We start from the raw sequence: 18,181 nt of genomic DNA, 5'->3' as shown, positions 1-18,181 counted from the left end.
TTTAATGAAATAAAATGAAATTGAAATGAATGGCTGAAATTTTCTTGGCACAGATCTTGGTACTTGTTTATATTCTGGAGTCTATTTTTCCTTTTCAGTAGTTTCTTACTTGTCATCTTTAGTTCAACTGAAGATCAAAAATCTTTTTTATCTCATATGTATGTCAATTATTTACTTCAGAAACTCATTTAATATTATCCAGCAACAGATCCATTATAAAATCTGCCCATGTTTTCCTTTTACAGAAGAAAATATGAAAATCAGTTATTGGTAGATTTAAATTGTTAATGCCTTTTGGGTTAAGTTCCTGAATAACTCACAGATCCAGCTAAATTTTGAAAGATAAAGTTCTAGCTGAGCACCATGGACATGAAAACATGACATAAGAACAAAGATGTAAACATGGATTAGAAATGAGCTGCAAAGAAAGCATCCCTTTCCCTATTCCTGAAGGAGTTCAGCATTCACCAGAGGAATGTTCTTTTTTGTACTTGTCCTGGTTAGAACGGCTGGGACCAATTCATCACTGGATGGGTGTAACCCAAAACTGTGTAATCTACAGCCTTCCATGCCGTTTCCCAGAAACTGTTGTCAGTAGAGGCCTGCGAGGTGGGAAGATGTTCCTGTCCTCATACCCTTTTATGGAATTCCCCGCTCTGATACCCTTTTATGGAATTCCCCCCTCTGAGGGAGGGACTGAGCATCCTCATGCCCTTTTATGGAATTCCCCGCTCTGAGGGAGGGACTAAGCACTCCTGCCTGAACTGGAGAATATATAAACTGGGAGTTTCGGAACCTTTGCACCACTCGTGGGATCCAGAGGAAGACTGCAGACCACCGCTCTCAACCAGACTGCAGCTCACTGCTCTCAACCAGACTGAGACCACCACCCTCAACTAGGCTGCAATCACCACTTTCTGACCAGACTGCAGCAGATCTCCCACCAGCAGGTTTTTCCCCTCTCCCTTTACTTTGGACTCGGGGGGGGGGCAAGGAACACCACTTTTGTTCATGCCCCGGGGTGCCGGGTTATACATTTGGGTTTTGTGGGTTAAAACCAATTGTCTGTCTGTATAATTGTACTTATTGTATTATTTTAATAAATTGTTATTCTGATTTATAATCTCTCTCTTGAGTTGAGTTCATTTCCCCTGCTGGTTAACTTTTAAACCAGCACAGTACTTTCTTGCGGTTGCTTGTAGTTGAGGGTAGATGAGGGAGTGTGAAAGTTACAATAAGCTGACTAATGGCAACAGTGGTGGGGCTCAGAGCTACCAGTTCATCAGGGGCTACTCTGATTCTGTGTTACACTGAGCCCCCATTGTGAAAAGCTTTGAGTGATGCCAGGCAAGGCCCAGAAAGAAAAAAATAATTCTCTAGAGCTGGATTACTATAGGCTGTTGTGCTACATGAGAAGAGACCAATTGTAGATCTCTAAAGCCAAAAACCTTGTAGAAAGACCATTGCCAGTTCTATGAATCATAAAATCTGCCTTCGTTGCTACCTTCCTTTGGAGAAATAAAAAGAAACTAGGAAGATTTCAGACCTTTAATGTTTCAGAATTGTAATAAATACTGTCTCCAAAAGTCCCTGCCATCTTTAAGTGTTTGACATCTCTATTACTGTTTGTATGCCTATGATTAATTTTTTCTTCTTTTGCTTTTTTTTTTCTCATTTGTTTGATTGGTTTGGTTTTTTGTTTGTTTTGTTTTGTTTTGTTTTGGGTTTGTGTTTATTTTTGTTTGTTCGTTTTGGGGTTTTTCTTTGGTTGGTTGGTTTGGTTTGGGGGTTTTTGGTTTTTTTTTGTTAGCTTGTTCCTAATCAGAAACATTCTGACCTTAGGTGTAAGTCATGATCTTAAAGTTCTTAAAGCTTCTAATAATCTATATACTTTCAGATTGTATTGAACTTACAGTAAAAGAGCTCATATATTCTCCTCTGCAATTGCTATATAAGATAGTACCCAATACAGAAAAGGCATCACCTGGAACTGCAAAATTGCCTTTAACTTTCTCCTTGGTTCTTTCTTCACCTTTCTAACTGAAAACAAACCACTGCTTATGAAGAACCACTGTCCCGACAACCAGTGAGGGTACCATACCCATAACTTGTCTCTCTTTCCTACTGCTTAGATAATCAGTTGTAAGATTGATAATCACTTGTTCCTCATACTCCCCTTTTCTATTAGTATGCTTGACACGAGAGTGTGAGTGTTTTTCAGCTAAGACTGCTCTTCCCTAACAAAATCCATGAATCCTTAGCCTGGGGACTATGACATTCATAGCATGTATACCTTCTTCTATTATCAACATTATAGAACTACAAATACGTTGTTCATAATTACTTATATCTTACTTGTATTCTAAGTGCATTAGCATGCTAGTAAATAGGGATTGTACTATCTAAATAATCAAAAGAGTTTTTAATTAGTAATTTCATATTCTAATGATAAACATCTGCAGGAGGGTCCTAGGTAAAGGAGCACTGTTTGTGCTTTATATCCAGTGGAGAAGTATTCTCCTAGTACTATTCTGCTAAATACATAGTGGGGTGGGAGGGATGATGCAATATAAACTATAGTACATAAATGTGTTGTGACCTCTCTTCTTCAACCAAGATTGCTTTTCAACCTTTTCTGGATTTATCTTTGTAAAGTATTTTAAATATTGACCAGGAAACAGAGGGATAATGCAGTGTTAATACACATTACATAACAGTTAATACACTGTTAAAATTACATAATGAAACCATGCTATCCCAGTACCCTGAATAATTCATTTGGGGGGAAAAAAAAGCTAACCTTGTCTGTGTGCATTAAAATTATTTGAAAAAAAAACACAAAAACTTTAGCAGTAAGATAGAATTTTTTTTTTCTGAATTGGAAAATGTAATGCAAATGCTAAAGAGATTAAACTGTTGAACTTGCCAGTTCTGAAATACACTGCCAAGAGGAAAATTCTGCTCTAGGCAGAGAAATATATCTCATGGGAAGAAGGTACTGTATGCCTTGCCTCAATTTCTAAAACATGCGTTTTTAATATGCTGCTGAAGGGTAAAATATGCCTCCCAGTAGAACATGACATGATTCTGCTCACTTTATTTTATGTTTCCAATCTACTGCTTCATAGACTATTCAGAATGAAGCCATGTTGAAATTTATGGTTTCACTCACCTGTAATTTTAATAAACTAGCTGGGTGAAGAGGTTCATCCGAGCATGAATAAATATGAAATATAGAAGAATCTATGTAAGAAATAAATGACATAAACATATACTTGTTGATTTCACAATATTATGGGAATATATGTGTAATAAATGTATTGAGTGTTCCATAAAGGCACCATAATATCATAATATTTCTGTTATCATAATTTGGCAGGGGTTTTTTCATAGAATAAAAAGGTTCGTAGCACAATGCTACATTTTTATCTCCAAGTTAAGAGGTCATTAATAAAGAATCTATTGTGAATTAATATTTCTGTAGGGAATAACTAGCAAGGATAAATGCTAAGAGCAAAACAACTTGATGTTTCTGGACCTCTGATTAGGGAAACAAAATCACACTGGTGAGCTTCACAGAATCCTGATTAAAACAAAGCATAATGTGAAAACATTCTTAGTGTCTTTGGTGACTCTTGTTTTAATATGATAGAAAATACAGTTAAAACTGAATTGCACATAAACAACTTGATAAACCAACGAGACTATGAGGCTGTCATTTCATAATAGTGCTGCATATTAAAAACACAAGAAAAACTAAGACTTAGAAAATTGCTATATGGAATATTGTGTAAAGGTAAAGGCAGTACAGGAATAAAGCTTGCTTCCATAATACCAGTATCTTGCTGAATATTAGTGAATCATATTGCTTGTTCAGAGGACATTTATTTATCACAGGATATCTCTTAACAGCTAAATCATACAAGGATTCTTGACAACAGATCTGAAAGTATACTTGCATGTGGTGATATTCATCCTCTGTATTCTCTAAATGTATACATTTTCTAAGGAAAGCATTGGTAGAATTGAGAATTGTATTCTGATAGCCAAGTTCTTAATTTTGAAGTAATAACTTTTATTACACTACCTAACATAATTGTAAAAACAGAGTGGCTTATCCTTAGGTGAGTCCTTGGTGCTATAGGTTTGAAACAGAGGCAGCCAACTTCAAAATGAACTGTGAGTTAATAGCAATTGTTCTAAGTTTAACCAGATGAAATGATCTAGCTAATCAATGAGACAAGAAAATCCAAATTTTAGGAGCAAACATGGAGTCATAGTTTCACTATTATTAACATTCTCTATAAAGTTAATGAACACAGCTTGGGTCCTGGTTTAGTCTGTGCAGAGACCAAACACATTGTTTTGCTTCTTCCAGGAATCGAACTTTGCTGGAGACATCTGTCTGAACACTGTGTTAACATATTCTAAATCTTAATAATATTTCTGGCATCTACTCAAGTTTTGATTTTGCCTTATGGCTGAAATATTTTTTTGTATTAAAAAATTCCCTTTAAGGTGGTTCCCATGGGACAAAGTTTTGGCTCCACTGCCCTGATTAATATTCAGTATTATGTTTAATGCTTGAAATGTCAAACATGTTTGGATATAAGATATTTGTGTTGAATAAAGAAAGCAAAGATCACATGTCAACAAAGCCTTTTCCTAACACACTGCAGCAGCAAGAATTTATAAGTCATAGATTGTTTGCTTTGACTGGTAGAGAAGGTTTCCATAAAACATTCTAATCATTTCTCTGCCTAAAATGCTTTAAAGTGACTTCTCAGTGATAAGGCTTTAAGAAAAGATTAATTGATCTTATTTCATGTATAACAAAAATATCTGTATTTTATTTCTTAATACTCTCTTCCCAGGTACATTTTCCATGGTTACTATAGAGAGAAAACACAAATCAATTCCAATGCTTTCAAAATCTATAATATGTTATCAGTTTCTTCTCCCAAAAGAGTGATATTTTTTTTATACATGAAATATTTAAAATACATCTTTTCTGAAATGACATGTATTAATCAATGGCCTCAAAAGAATCAGAAGACCAGGTGATCATTTTATGTTCACTAAATTCCTTAAAAAAAGAAAAAGGAAAGATTGATGGTGATTCTGATTAATGAAGAAAATAACTAGTAGTCATAAGTAGATAGTTAAAGTGCTAAGATGTTCAGTTGTCTCTGATATAACTAGAAAAAAATAAAAGTCATACTGGAGCATCTTCAGAATATGTATATTAAAGGTGTTTATGAATTAAGTATTTAGGTGCTCTATGAAACTTAAATCTTACCTAAGCATTTATCCATAGAAAAATGGACAAATCATTTCACTGCTGAAATAGCCTGAAATACTGAGTCATGTCAGTTTGAAAGAAATAAAAATATTAGCTTAAGAAAAAGAACACAAAAAACCACGCTGTCACAACTAATAAAAAAAGAATGTGCTTGTATCTGGAAAATGCAATAGATGGTTCACGAGTTATTATCTCTGTGAAAATACAGCTTTTGTATTGTTGCCGTGGTCATTGTTAGAGTGAAGTAGCAGTCCCACGGAAGCAGCTGAGTAGATTAAACCTTTCCTCAACTAATCTGAGTTATGTATTGGACTTCTAAAGAAATGTTTGCTGCATAAAAAATTGCTGTGTAAGCAATCTGAGTCTTGTGTGTCTGACCATTACACCCGTCTAGTTTTGATGCTACCATCTGAGTCTCTAATTCTGGTAGGATTCCAAATGTCAGGTAACTTGGCTAAGAGGCCTTTGTCTATGAATGAGCATCTTTAAAAACAAAAAGCTGAAATCTACTGTGAAGTTAGTGTTTTAATACTGAAGGTACAGAGTCCTAAAGAAAAACAGGGTTTCAGTTCATGAGGTCAGTATTAGCTTGTATTAGTTCTTTACAGCATCATACTCCCACCATAACTTATGAAGATTTGCCTCGTTCCATGTAGTTGTTGAATAATAAGAATTATATAGCATATTGGAATAATTAATATGTTTTATAAGGGATAAATTATTCCTTGTTGTTGAAGGAGTGCATGGGGCATATGAATGCAAAATAAAGTCTCCTATAAAAAGCCCAGGTCATTGCAAATGTCAAGTACAGGTTCATGTCCAAGGAGAACAGAGAAGACAGGGACTAGCTCAGTACTTCTGGGATGACTCTTCTACTTGTTTATTTCTATAGCCCTATCAATTCAGCTAAGGATCCTAAAATTTTTTTTTATACCAAATCACGGAATCACAGAATATACTGAGTTGGAAGGGATCCATAAGGATCACTGCATCCAACTCCTGGCACTGCACCAATTCCCAAGAGTCACACCATGTGCCTGAGAGTATCATCCAAATGCTTCTTGAACTCTGGCAAGCTTGGTGTTGCGACCACTTCCCTGGGGAGCTTATTCCAGCACCCAACCACCCTCTGAGTGAAGAACCTTTTTCTAATACCCAACTTAAACCTCCCTTGACACAATTTCAGGCCATTTGCTCGGGTCATGTCATTGGTCACCCCAGAAAAGAGATCAGTGCCTGCCCCTCCTCTTCCCCTCATGAGGAAGTTGTAGATGGTTATGTCTTCCCTCAGTCTCCTCTTCTCCAGGCTGAACAGACCAAGTGACCTCAGCTGCTCCTCATATGGCAGTTATAGACTAAAATGAGGTTTTCCCTCAGTCTCCTCTTCTCCAGACTGAACAGACCAAGTGACCTCAGCCATTCCTCCTTCCCCTCAAGGCCTTTCGCCATCTTGATTGCCCTCCTTTAAACGCCCTATAATAGCTTAATATCTTTCTTATATTGTGATGCTCAAAACTGAACACAGTATTCAAGGTGAGGCCGCACAAGTGCAGAGAAGAGTGGGAAAATGCCCTCCCTCGACCAGCTGGAGATGCTTTGCCTGATGCCCCCCTGGGCACGTTTGGCCCTCCTGGCTGCCAAGGCACTCATATTCAACTTGTCATAAACCAGGACCCCCAGGTCTCTTTCCATGGCACTGCTTTCCAGCATCTCATTCCCCAGTCTGTACACACAGCCAGGGTTGCCCCACTCCAGGTGCAGAATCCAGCACTTCCCCTTGTGGGACTTCACCTGGTTGCTGATTGCCCAGTCCTCTAATTTGTCAAGGTCAAGGGCCTCCCTGCCTTTGAGGGAGTCAGCAGCTCCTCTCAGTTCTGTGTCACCTGCAAACTCGCTTAGCATCCCTTCTAGTCCTGTGTCCAAGTCATTTATGAAGATGTTGAAGAGCACAGGGCCTGAGATGGAGTCCTGTGGAACCCCACTAGTGACAGGTTGCCAGTCTGATGCTAGCCCATTTAGTATTACTCTTTGTGCTCGGTCCATGAGCCAATTGCTCACTCACCGCATGATATGTTTATCCAGCTGTGTGCTGGACATTTTGTCCAGAAGGATTCTTTGAGAGACAGTATCGAGAGCTTTGCTGAAATCTAAAAAGATTACATCAACTGGCTTCCCTTGATCAGCTAGGTGGGTTACCTTGTCATCAAAGGAAATCAGGTTTCATAAGCAGGACGTTCCTCTCAGGAAGCCATACCAGCTGTGACTGATGACAGTGTTGTCTTTCGGTGTTTTTCAATACCTCCCAGAATAACCTTCTGCATAACTTTACCAGGTACTGAAGTGAGACTGACAAGCCTGTAGTTTCCAGGGTCTTCTTTCTTGTCTTTCTTGAAAATTGGAACAATGTTCACCCGCTTTCAGTCATCTGGGACCTCTCTCTCTGTATTCCCAAGACCACTCAAAAATCATCGAGAGAGGTTGTGCAATGACATCAGCCAGCAATTTGAGGATTCTCAGATGAATGGATTTGTAGGATACAGCTGATATTTATGTGACTTTGTCACCAAACCTGGAAGAAGCTGCAAGCAGTAATCAATACTCTATATCAATAACCATTAATTTCAATACCTAATAATGTATATTTTTAACTCTTGTAATGTTTAGACACACAGGTTTTGTCCACTCTAATTAATGAAAGGTTTCATGCACTGAGACCCCCTGGCACAGATTAGCTTATGTTTGCACATCTAAGCTCTCTTCCCAACCAAATGCAAGTAAATGTATCTAAATTGCCTTTGGGAATTATATCTGTCCTATCATGACCCCTGTCTGGACATTGACTAGAAGACTGCTAGAGAGCCAAAATACAGCATAGAACATGCTAACAGTTTTCCAGTTCTCATTACAGGAATCTACAGTATTCATATCCAGAAATTAATCCTAACTCTGTTTCTGGTTGTTCTGCCTCAATCTGTGAATCCTGTTTTAGTGCAAAGAATTAAGAGTTAATAAGTAACTTCTGTCATAAAACAAAGAAGGGAAAATTATTCTTCTTTTTATAAAAAAGAAGGTCTTTAAAAAAAAAAAACCATTAATAGATCTTTGCCCTGAGCAGGGCAAGATTTTGCAGTGTGGTAGAAGACTCCATGAGAATTTGCTGTATAAACTTACTTACTTATTCAAGGATTCTCTGTAGTAAGGTAATCTACCTACTTAAGACCCATAGGTATGCTAAGTATATCTTTTTAAACTCAAATTCAACAAACCTTTGGTTCCTTCACTGGCAATTAAACCTACTGAGAGAAAGGGATTTAAATGTTGGCACTAATTTTTCATGTGAAGACTATAATTAAATTAGTGAGGCAGTAGGAGCAATGACATATGCAAAGCAAGGTTGGTTGTATAAATTCTGAAATAAATACTCTTTATCATGAGTAAGTGTGAAGAAGAACCAAATATGATCAATTTTAGACTCAGAGCCAGAGAGGAAACTCCACTAAACCATGGAGCTGCCCTCCTCACAGCACAGGTGTATGAACACTGTTAATACAGAAGTGAACAGTGATCACGAAAACTGGGAAAAGGCAAGGAAAAGTAATTAAGTCAACAGAGACAGACTGAACAGTCATGAATGTATTGCAACCGTCCTTGAAAATATGTTCTTAATCCTTAGATTTAGAAATCTGCAGGTCAGAACAGTTGCTAGGTGATCAGATTTCCTTCTGAGACAGTTTAAGTCACTAGTGTACTCCACAAGGAAATTACGAGGTTATTCTTACTATAAATCTTTTTTCATACAAGAAGAAGGATTTTATACAGTTTTATAGAGTTGATGCTCATTCATCAGCACCCAGCGCTGTCTTGACATGCTGTCTGTGGGGCTTTAGCTGCCTCTTTATAATGGCACAAGTGTTTCATTCATCCATTGTCAGCAGGATGTGGATGTCTTGAATACCTTTACTGTTTAAGGAAAATTAAGTGATCCTGAGTAGCTAATGCACATGGATGAATTATGTTTGCCACGGATGATGGAGCAAGAAGTCGCTTCCAGTTTTATCAGTCCTCCATGTTTTTTTGTCTGCTACCTGCAGCAGTCATTTGAATAACTAGCTAGAGACATAACCTATCTTCCATGGCTGAAATGTTTACTAATATTTAGAACCAGCATCTATGATCCACAGACTTTTACTGGAGAATGTGAGTGTCTTGTTAAGTATTACACGGAATCTGAGAAGTAACTTTTATGATGATGCAAATTGTTCTTTTTACGTTACTGGAAATACTGCTTGTGGAGTTTCATACCTTTTAGCACAAGGAAATGATATTTATTCCTTTGGTATTTTCCCAAGGGCACTTTCAGCCACCCATAACTCAGCAGGAAACATTTTGTGAGTTTTCAAAGAATATTAAGTTTGCAGAACCCCATTAATGGTAGAGCTGTTCTTATCCCATATGCCAGTTTTTCTGATCATGTGGCTGTGGATGTAGTATACCTAGACTTCAGCAAAGCCTTTGAGACCATCTCCCATAGCATACTCCTGGAAAAGCTACCAGCCTACGGCTTGCACTTTCTGCTGGGTTAAGAACTGGCTGGAGGGCTGGGCCCAGAGAGTGGTGAGGAGTGGTTTTGCATCCAGCTGGTGGCCAGTCACTAGTGGTGTCCCCCAGGGATCAGTGTTGGGCCCAGTTCTACTTAATATCTTTCTTGATGATCTGGAGGAGGGGATCAAGTCCACCATCAGCAAATTTGCAGATGATACCAAGTTGTGGGAGAGTGTTGATCTGCTGGAAGGCAAGAGGGTTCTGCAGAGGGACCTGGACAGGCTGGAGAGATGGGACAAATACAATGGGCATGAGATTCAACAAGGCCAAGTGCCGGGTCCTCCACTTTGGCCACAACAACCCCATGAAGCGCTTACAGACTGGGCACAGAGAGGCTGGAGAGCAGCCAGGCAGAAAGGGACCTGGGAGTTTGGACTGACAGGAAGCTGAACATGAGCCAGCAGTGTGCCCAGCTGGCCAAGAAGGCCAATGGCATTCTGGATCAAGAATAGTGTGGCCAACAGGACCAGGGAAGTGATTCTTCCCCTGTACCCAGCACTGGTGAGGCCACACCTCAAGTACTGTGTTCAGTTCTGAGCCCCTCAGTTCAGGAAGGATATTGAGGTGCTGGAGCAGGTGCAGAGAAGAGCAACAAGGCTGATGAAGGGACTCAAGCACAAGTCCTATGAGGAGAGGCTGAAGGAGCTGGGGTTGTTCAGACTGGAGGAGGCTCAGGGGAGACCTCATCACTCTCTACAGCTATCTGGAAGGAGGTTGTAGCCAGGTGGGGGTTGGTCTCTTCTCCCAGGCAGTTGGACAAGAGGACACAGTCTAAAGCTGCACCAGGGAAGTTTTAGATTGGACATAGGAATTATAGAGGGAGTAACTGGACATTGGAATGGGCTGCCCAGGGAGGTGGTAGAGTCACTGTCCCTGGAGCTGTTTAAGAACAGACTGGATGTGGCAATAAGTGCCATGATCTAGTAGACAAGGAGGTGTTGGGTCAAAGGTTGGATTCGATGATCTCGGAGGTCTTTTCCAACCTAGTTAATTCTGTGATTCTGTGATTGTTATGTGATCATCCTGTGTCTGATCAACATGCCCACAAGCTGCATAAGTGCCAGAGGGAGCAGCTAGAAAAACACAGAGAAATGCATTTGAACAAGCAGTGCTCTGGTTACAAAGTCCGTATTTAATACTTTGTCTACCTGAATTAGCAATGCTTTCTAGTCTGTAGAGTACCTATCACTATAATACAGATGGACATGACCTATTTTTCATAGCAAATATCCTGGAATCAGTAAAGATAAAATAAAAACCGAGTCCATAAGAACCTAGGTTTAGGAAACATCTCTGTTCAATGATTTTAAAGCAACTTGCCTATCTAAAATTACTGTGCATACAAGAACCAGTGTGCCACACACACATAAGAGTTGCTGCTGTCTGATAATTTAAATCTGAATTTTTTTTCACAATAATTTTTTTTCAGGCTTTAATCTAAAAGTTAAGACTGAAAACAAGAGAAAAATGGTTGAATTTTGGAATTAAATTTGCAGACTTAAGAGGCCTTCAAAGAAAAGGGAAAAAAATGTTCTCTGTAATTGGGAAAGTGAAAAACAAACCATCACTGATCAGTCCTGGGAAAAATCTTCTTAAAGTAATAGTGTCCAAATATAGAGAATAATAGATTATAGACATTATAGATTATAGATATTATGGATTATAGAGAATAATAGATTGAATTTTATAAATAATGAATGAAAAATTTTGGTGGATATAATAGAATTGTTCAAAGAAAATGTGATTAGTTGGACAACTAAGTTTGAAAATGTGGTGTGTAATCTTAAACAAACCCTTTAAAACAGAATTATTTTTAAAATTTTTCTAACCATATAATACCTTACAATTTCACTTTTAGTATTGCTATAACATTAAATTCTTTCCCTTATTCTCTGTCAACAGTGGAATGCAATTAAGTAATGTTAACCACAACAGAACCCTTTTCCATTTCATCTACAGCCTTTTCTCATTTGCCAGTTGCTGCCTTTAGATGATGCTTAGGTTTACTTAAAATAGGCAGTCATCACGAACAATTTATAAATGCATTGTGCTGAACTGAGTAATGGTTTATTTATGATTCTGAGGCTACATTCATACATGGAAAAGTTTTACACTTCTACTTTTAAAAGTGAAAATATTCTTAAAATGTAAGGCTATTTTCTATAATGAGCTGAGGAAATATCAAGGAAATAATACCCAAAGAGACTCACATCTATCAAGTCTCCAGTAGTATGAAAATCAGAAAAACAATCTGAGTCATATTGTTTTGCTATTTAATATTTGGTTGAGAAGGGGGCTATGTCTAGCCTTTTTCCTGTCTTCAGGAAATAAAGTTCTAGCATACTTCTTCAGGATTTATATAAAACTTTTAAAACATTCCATAGCAATTTTTTGAGAATATTATGCTCCCTACAACTTCAGTACATATTGAGAAGTTGTATTGAGAACTAATACCTAAAATATTCTATGCTCTTCTAGCTTCTCATATGCTCTTCACTGAACATTATCATCAAATGTTTAACAATTTATATAACCAGTGCCTTACTAAGTATTCTGTCAACTTTATTTATTGTCTGAGAGATTAGAAAGTTGACCAGTGGAATTCAGTATTACAAATTTATGAGGAAAACCCCAATTTTTTTCTTATGTAAAAGGCTTCCACTAAAACATTAATAGATGTTCTATCTACTGATCCGACTTACTACCCTTCAAGGACTATCACATCACTTTTTTTTTTTTTTATTTCCCATTTCTTTTCTTCATCTGTTAATGTGTCAACTCAATCTTAAGAGTTGCACCTGCTTAGCAGTTTTCCCAGAATTTTCCACAGACCTTTTCAAGGTCTAGGGAGAGTCATATCCAGGTGGCCCGTGCATTTAATACAGACTGCAGAAACTGTTTGTGAACACTGCTTACTTTATCTCAAGTTTAACTAAAATATAATATTTTGTTTAAAATTACTTTAGCTGCTTGCTGATCATGTTACAAAAAGGAAAGTGAATCGGTTTTGAGACATAGCTACAGATGCACAAATACTACCTGGCTGATAAAACTAAGAACATATTTTGTGATACAGAACTCATCTTCCTTTATTTTTTTTCCAATAAAATATTTATGAGAAGAGAGGTGAAACTTTTTGCTACGTGAAACTTTCATGAAAATATTTTATTTTTTTACTGATTGCCCAGTACTTAGAAATATTAGACTAGCTTTTCCATACAATCTAGATTCTTTGGTGTTTTTTTTTTAAATATTCACAGTTGTATCATGTATTAAGAGTTTTATAACAGAATGTTCCTTCTTTTATGACTGTGTAAAGACCCCTGGGGACTACTTGTGTTGAAGGCCATTTTTAACATAGAATGAGCAACACATAAGCTAAAAAGGATTGTGAATTAATTTTTTCTCTTTCTTTTAGCTAGCTCTTTTTCCTTTATACGCTCTTGGAAATTCATCATATGCATCAGTAAAAGGATCTTGTGCTCATCACATCAAATGGGCTTTCTATTGCTTTTGTATTTTATTATCCAATCATATTTTTTATATTCTTCACTAACATTTTCCTTTCTTTTCCTGCTAGCATCAGGATTTTGTTTCTTTTTCCAGTTGCTTTTCTCCACTTCGTACATTAAGACAGTTGCATTCACATTAACCACATTGTCTTCCATTCTCTATTTCTGAGCACTTCAGCCTACTGCATCCTAATTATAGTGTCTTTCAGAATTCCCTGGCTGGGGCATTAGTTCAGTACTAACTCACACAGGAGAGTGTCTCCCACTGAGTCAGTAGCACTAAAAAACTTGCTGTAACACTGAAATGTTCCTTAGAGGTCTCCAACTCTACTATTAATTCAACCTGAATCTGCTTACCTTGTTAGGCCTGACAGGATTACTGTCTATCGTGGCTCGACTGTCGGAGATTTGACAGTGTTTTTTTAAGAGAATAACCTTCTAGTGGAATAATGATCAGTCCAACAAGGATCAGCTGAAAATATCAAATGCAAATAAATTACTTAATAAAAAATGTTTACAGTAATAATTTCTTTTTAAGCTGTGGAACTATGTTAAAAATATTGGTTACAAAGCATTTAATGTGTAAATATTGATGCAACTGAAACTTCATATGAAAAATTATTTATTAATTTCTTATACAATTCATATATATACAGTAAAATATATACATATATATACAATTAAATATATAGATTTCAGAAGACAAGGAGTGAAGAAAACATCTTGCAAAATAGAGGATTCATATTACATCTATAACCTCTGTAGTCATGTATATTCTTTTACATATGTCCTAATATTTACTAATATACCTGAATAAATTGTCATTCTGAAGAATGGCAAGAATCACTACAAATTAAGTCTGAATAATCCTGATAATCTAGTGCTAAATTTACCCGGGTTAAAAGATATCTTCCCTGTCATTTTACTAAATTGAGTACTTTAAGTACTCTTTAAGAAGAGGGATAGTCTTGGTGATTTCTGTACATCCGAAGATTGTTGAAAAAATGTTGTAGAAAACCTTAATGGTTTTTGAGAAAACCTTAAAGATTAATAAGCACAGAAAAATAGTAGCAGTAGTAGTAGCCTTGACTGTTAGGTCTTACTGGAACTTGAAAGGTAAAAGTTTTTTATCCCATGAACTAAGCTGTGCTAATTGTATTTGTTAATGGTTATAAGTTGTTCATAGTTACAGTAACAGCAAGGCACCACAGTTCTGAAGAAGGACCCCTTCTCTGTTAAATCTGCTAAGCATGATAGAAACAGAATTTACCATTATTTTGCAGAACTTACTCCCAGAACTCAAGTTTCTTAGGTATTTTGAGATTTATGGCAACTTTTCTCAAGTATATGACAAAAATACTTAAACTACCTTTGGAGCTTCAGTTGCCATTTATAACCTGGCATATGAGTTCATGTACCTTAGAAAACCTTGAAATCCAGTAATTCTCATCTGTAGTTGTAAAGTTACAATGCTTACCTCTTATAACAGTAGTTTTTATCAACATATCTCAAGTTGTATAACAGAGGAAGCCAGTTTTAGTTCTTTAAATAATTGTTGTACAAAACATATTCCTGAATTTATGAACAAATGAAAGCTGCCTTTGTGTCCACTTTTTCTCACACTGTAAAGGTGATAGTTACTGCTTTGCAACACTGACACATTGGTTATAGGTTCTGTACGGTCTCTTTCTACTGTTTTCTCTTTCTATGAGTCTGAATATCCATCAAGAAACTCCAGGTAATGCCACACATTTGATGAAGACACTCTTTTACTAGCTGCTGTGACTGCAACTGCTTTCTAGAAATGGCATACTGTAAACCTTAATTTATCTGCTATTATGGCAACCTCATATTCAATTTCACTGTAATGAATAAAAGTGCTATACATGCAAGGTCTTCAAGTCATTATTTCTGCTGTAAAAGACAATATGTGATTATTCCACTCCTTGATTTCTATTTTCTACTTAGTTAATATGTTAAAGATTTAAGAATCAAAAGTGCCGTGTGGAGCAGACAAACACTATGAAGTGGTCTTTCTTCTATATAGAGCTAAAAAGCAAATTTTTAAATTGCTTATCCTCTGGTTTTTTTGTTCTCATAATAAATTTTACTTCTCTAAAGAGCCAAAATAATTTCTACGCATATCTAAAAAAATGTACTGGTCAAAAGATTTTACTTCATGTTTACTTAAGTTTAATATTACATATTTTTCCACAGGTATAATTTTTTAAATATTTTGGTGGTATCATGTTTTAACCCCAGCCAGTGACCATGTACCACACAGCTGCTTCCTTACTCCCTCGTCAGTGGGATGGGGGAGAGAATCAGAAGGGCAAAAGCTAGAAAACTCATGGGTTGAGATAAAGACAGTTTAATAGGGAAAGCAAAAGCTGTGCATGCAAGCAAATTCATTCACTGCTTCCCATGGGCAGGCAGGTGTTCAGCCATTTCCAGGGGAACAGAGCCCCACCATGTGTAATGGTGACTTAGGAAAACAAACTCAATCACTCCAGAAATCCCCTCCTTCTTCCTTCTTACCCTCAGCTTTATATACTGAGCATGATGTCACATGGTATAGAATATTACTTTGGAAAGCTGGCGTCAACTGTCCTGGCTGTGTCTCCTCCCAAGTTCCCAGGCACCCCCAATTTCCTTGGCAGCATGGCAGCATGAAAAGCAGAAAAGGCCTTGGCTCTGTGTAAGAACTGCTCAGCAATAACAAAAAGTCCTCTATATTATCACCCCTGTGCTCAGCAGAAATCCAAAACACAGCCCCATACTAGCCACTGTGAAGAAAATCAACTACTCCAGCCAAAACCAGCACAAACGGTTTGACCTTCTTCCTGCTTCTGTATTTTGAAATATGTTTGGTGATGTCATGGCCTTTAGCTTTAGTGCTAAAGGAAGATAAGAGTAATTAAGTTGTTTTTGAAATCTTGTACATATATGTATCTGTTCTCTTTTACAAAGTTTCTTATTGCTTTGATAATATTCTAGCAAGTTGCCTGAACAACTGCATGTTGTTCAGCTGTATCGCTGTTCTGTTGGAGGGAGAACTGAGGAAAAAGACATATTTTAGAAGAAAGCATAAAGTTTTGTCAAAATATGCACAATAGTATATTTAACAAGAACCTCATGGAGTTAGGAAGTTATATGTTTCTATAGCAATTGTCATATAAAATTATGAATACACAGATATGAAAAGGATTAGCTCTCTATTATATAAAAATATATAACGCTGGTTTAAAGCCAGCTTCCAATTTATCTCTGTCTGTGATAAACTTTCCTTGCAAACCATATGACCAACCTACACATATTCTTCTCAGAAAAAAGGTCAGATCTCTTTTCTTGTGTCATGCTGAGCTCTTCTTTCTCTAACATAAATCTATGGAGTTTGCATCCCATAGTCAGGGATAATAATTTTTCTCTGGTGCTATATGTCTGAGTAGTTGTCTGAACAATGTGCTTCCATACTGTATATATTAGTGTCAAATGTGCTAAAGAATAAGCTGGGGTTTTTTTAATTTACATTAACCTAAAGCAAAGTAACAGAGGATAGAAGTATAAAATATGTTTTTGTAAGCCTGAACATTCAAAGTGAAATTTCCATGTTATCCTTAATCTGACATCCATTTTTGAAGGTGGATTTAAGGTCATTTGCATGTTAATTAGCAGACTGTGGGTGTTGCTAAGGATTTGCATTTCTACATTCTAAGCTACAGCAGCAAATAACTGCCAGCTATTTGGAACTGCACTGAAAATAATTGGTGGGACCATTGTTTGAAAAAATCTAGTCCTTTGAGTAAAGGTCAATGAAACAAAAAAAATAAACTTATGAAAATATTAGAAACTTATAACAAGACACTGCTTAGCTAACACTAATAAGCTTTTAGAATCTAGCAGAACAGCAATCAGTATCCTCACAGGCTTACTCTTCTGTATGTCTGTGACTCCTTAATAGGTCCTAACAGCTGCACTTTGACCTAATAACTCCAAAGCAGGGGTATTAATCATCATGGCTTGTTTTTTTTTAATTATTTTTTATGTTAGCATCTCTGTCATTAGTACTACAGCTCACACAAGGTTGCTAGGAACTGTCTCTTGGGTACCAGCTCATTGTAAAGGAAGCTATAGCCTGAAATGAGCACTTCCACATAAGAAGGCATGACACCATGAAGTTTCCAGAACAGGTTTACAACCATGCAGCAAATAATGTGGAAAGTTACTCATTTGCCCAACAAGTAGTACTGACTTAAGAACATACGCTATCTGTTGTTTTGGAAAGTAACTCAAGGTATCAGGATGCCACTACTTAGGACTCACATCTTGAATAGATGTTTCAAATTAAGCTTTGTTACTAAAAGCTAGAAAAACTAGTTGCAAATTTTAAAATGTTGTTCTCAAAAGAGGACTTTCATCCTCCTCTTTTTATAGAATTACACAATGGTTGTAGAACTGAGAGAAAGGAAAAGTCTTAGGAGCAAAACTTATCTACTTAATAATTTCCAAAGGTCTTTTGCTCATTAAGAAATGTTCTTTGGAAAACCCCATTCTCTCCGGATTTTGGTGTGCTAATCTCTAACCCTGGAAGCACATACTAGCACAGTTCCAGTAAGGGCATTTTAATGGAAAAATATGCTAAAACAATCTGTAAATACATTTTCTTCTTTGTTTACTTTCCTTTGGTATTAAGTTTTACTGAGAAACGAGGTCTTAGTCTTCTATAAAAGTTCCTTTAGATAGATAATTCTTCAGAAAAAATGTT

Source organism: Neopelma chrysocephalum, unplaced genomic scaffold, assembly GCF_003984885.1.
Source record: "Neopelma chrysocephalum unplaced genomic scaffold, ASM398488v2 Primary Assembly neopelma1_23b, whole genome shotgun sequence".
Taxonomy (NCBI): Eukaryota; Metazoa; Chordata; class Aves; order Passeriformes; family Pipridae; genus Neopelma; species Neopelma chrysocephalum.
This window is presented reverse-complemented; position numbering follows the sequence as displayed.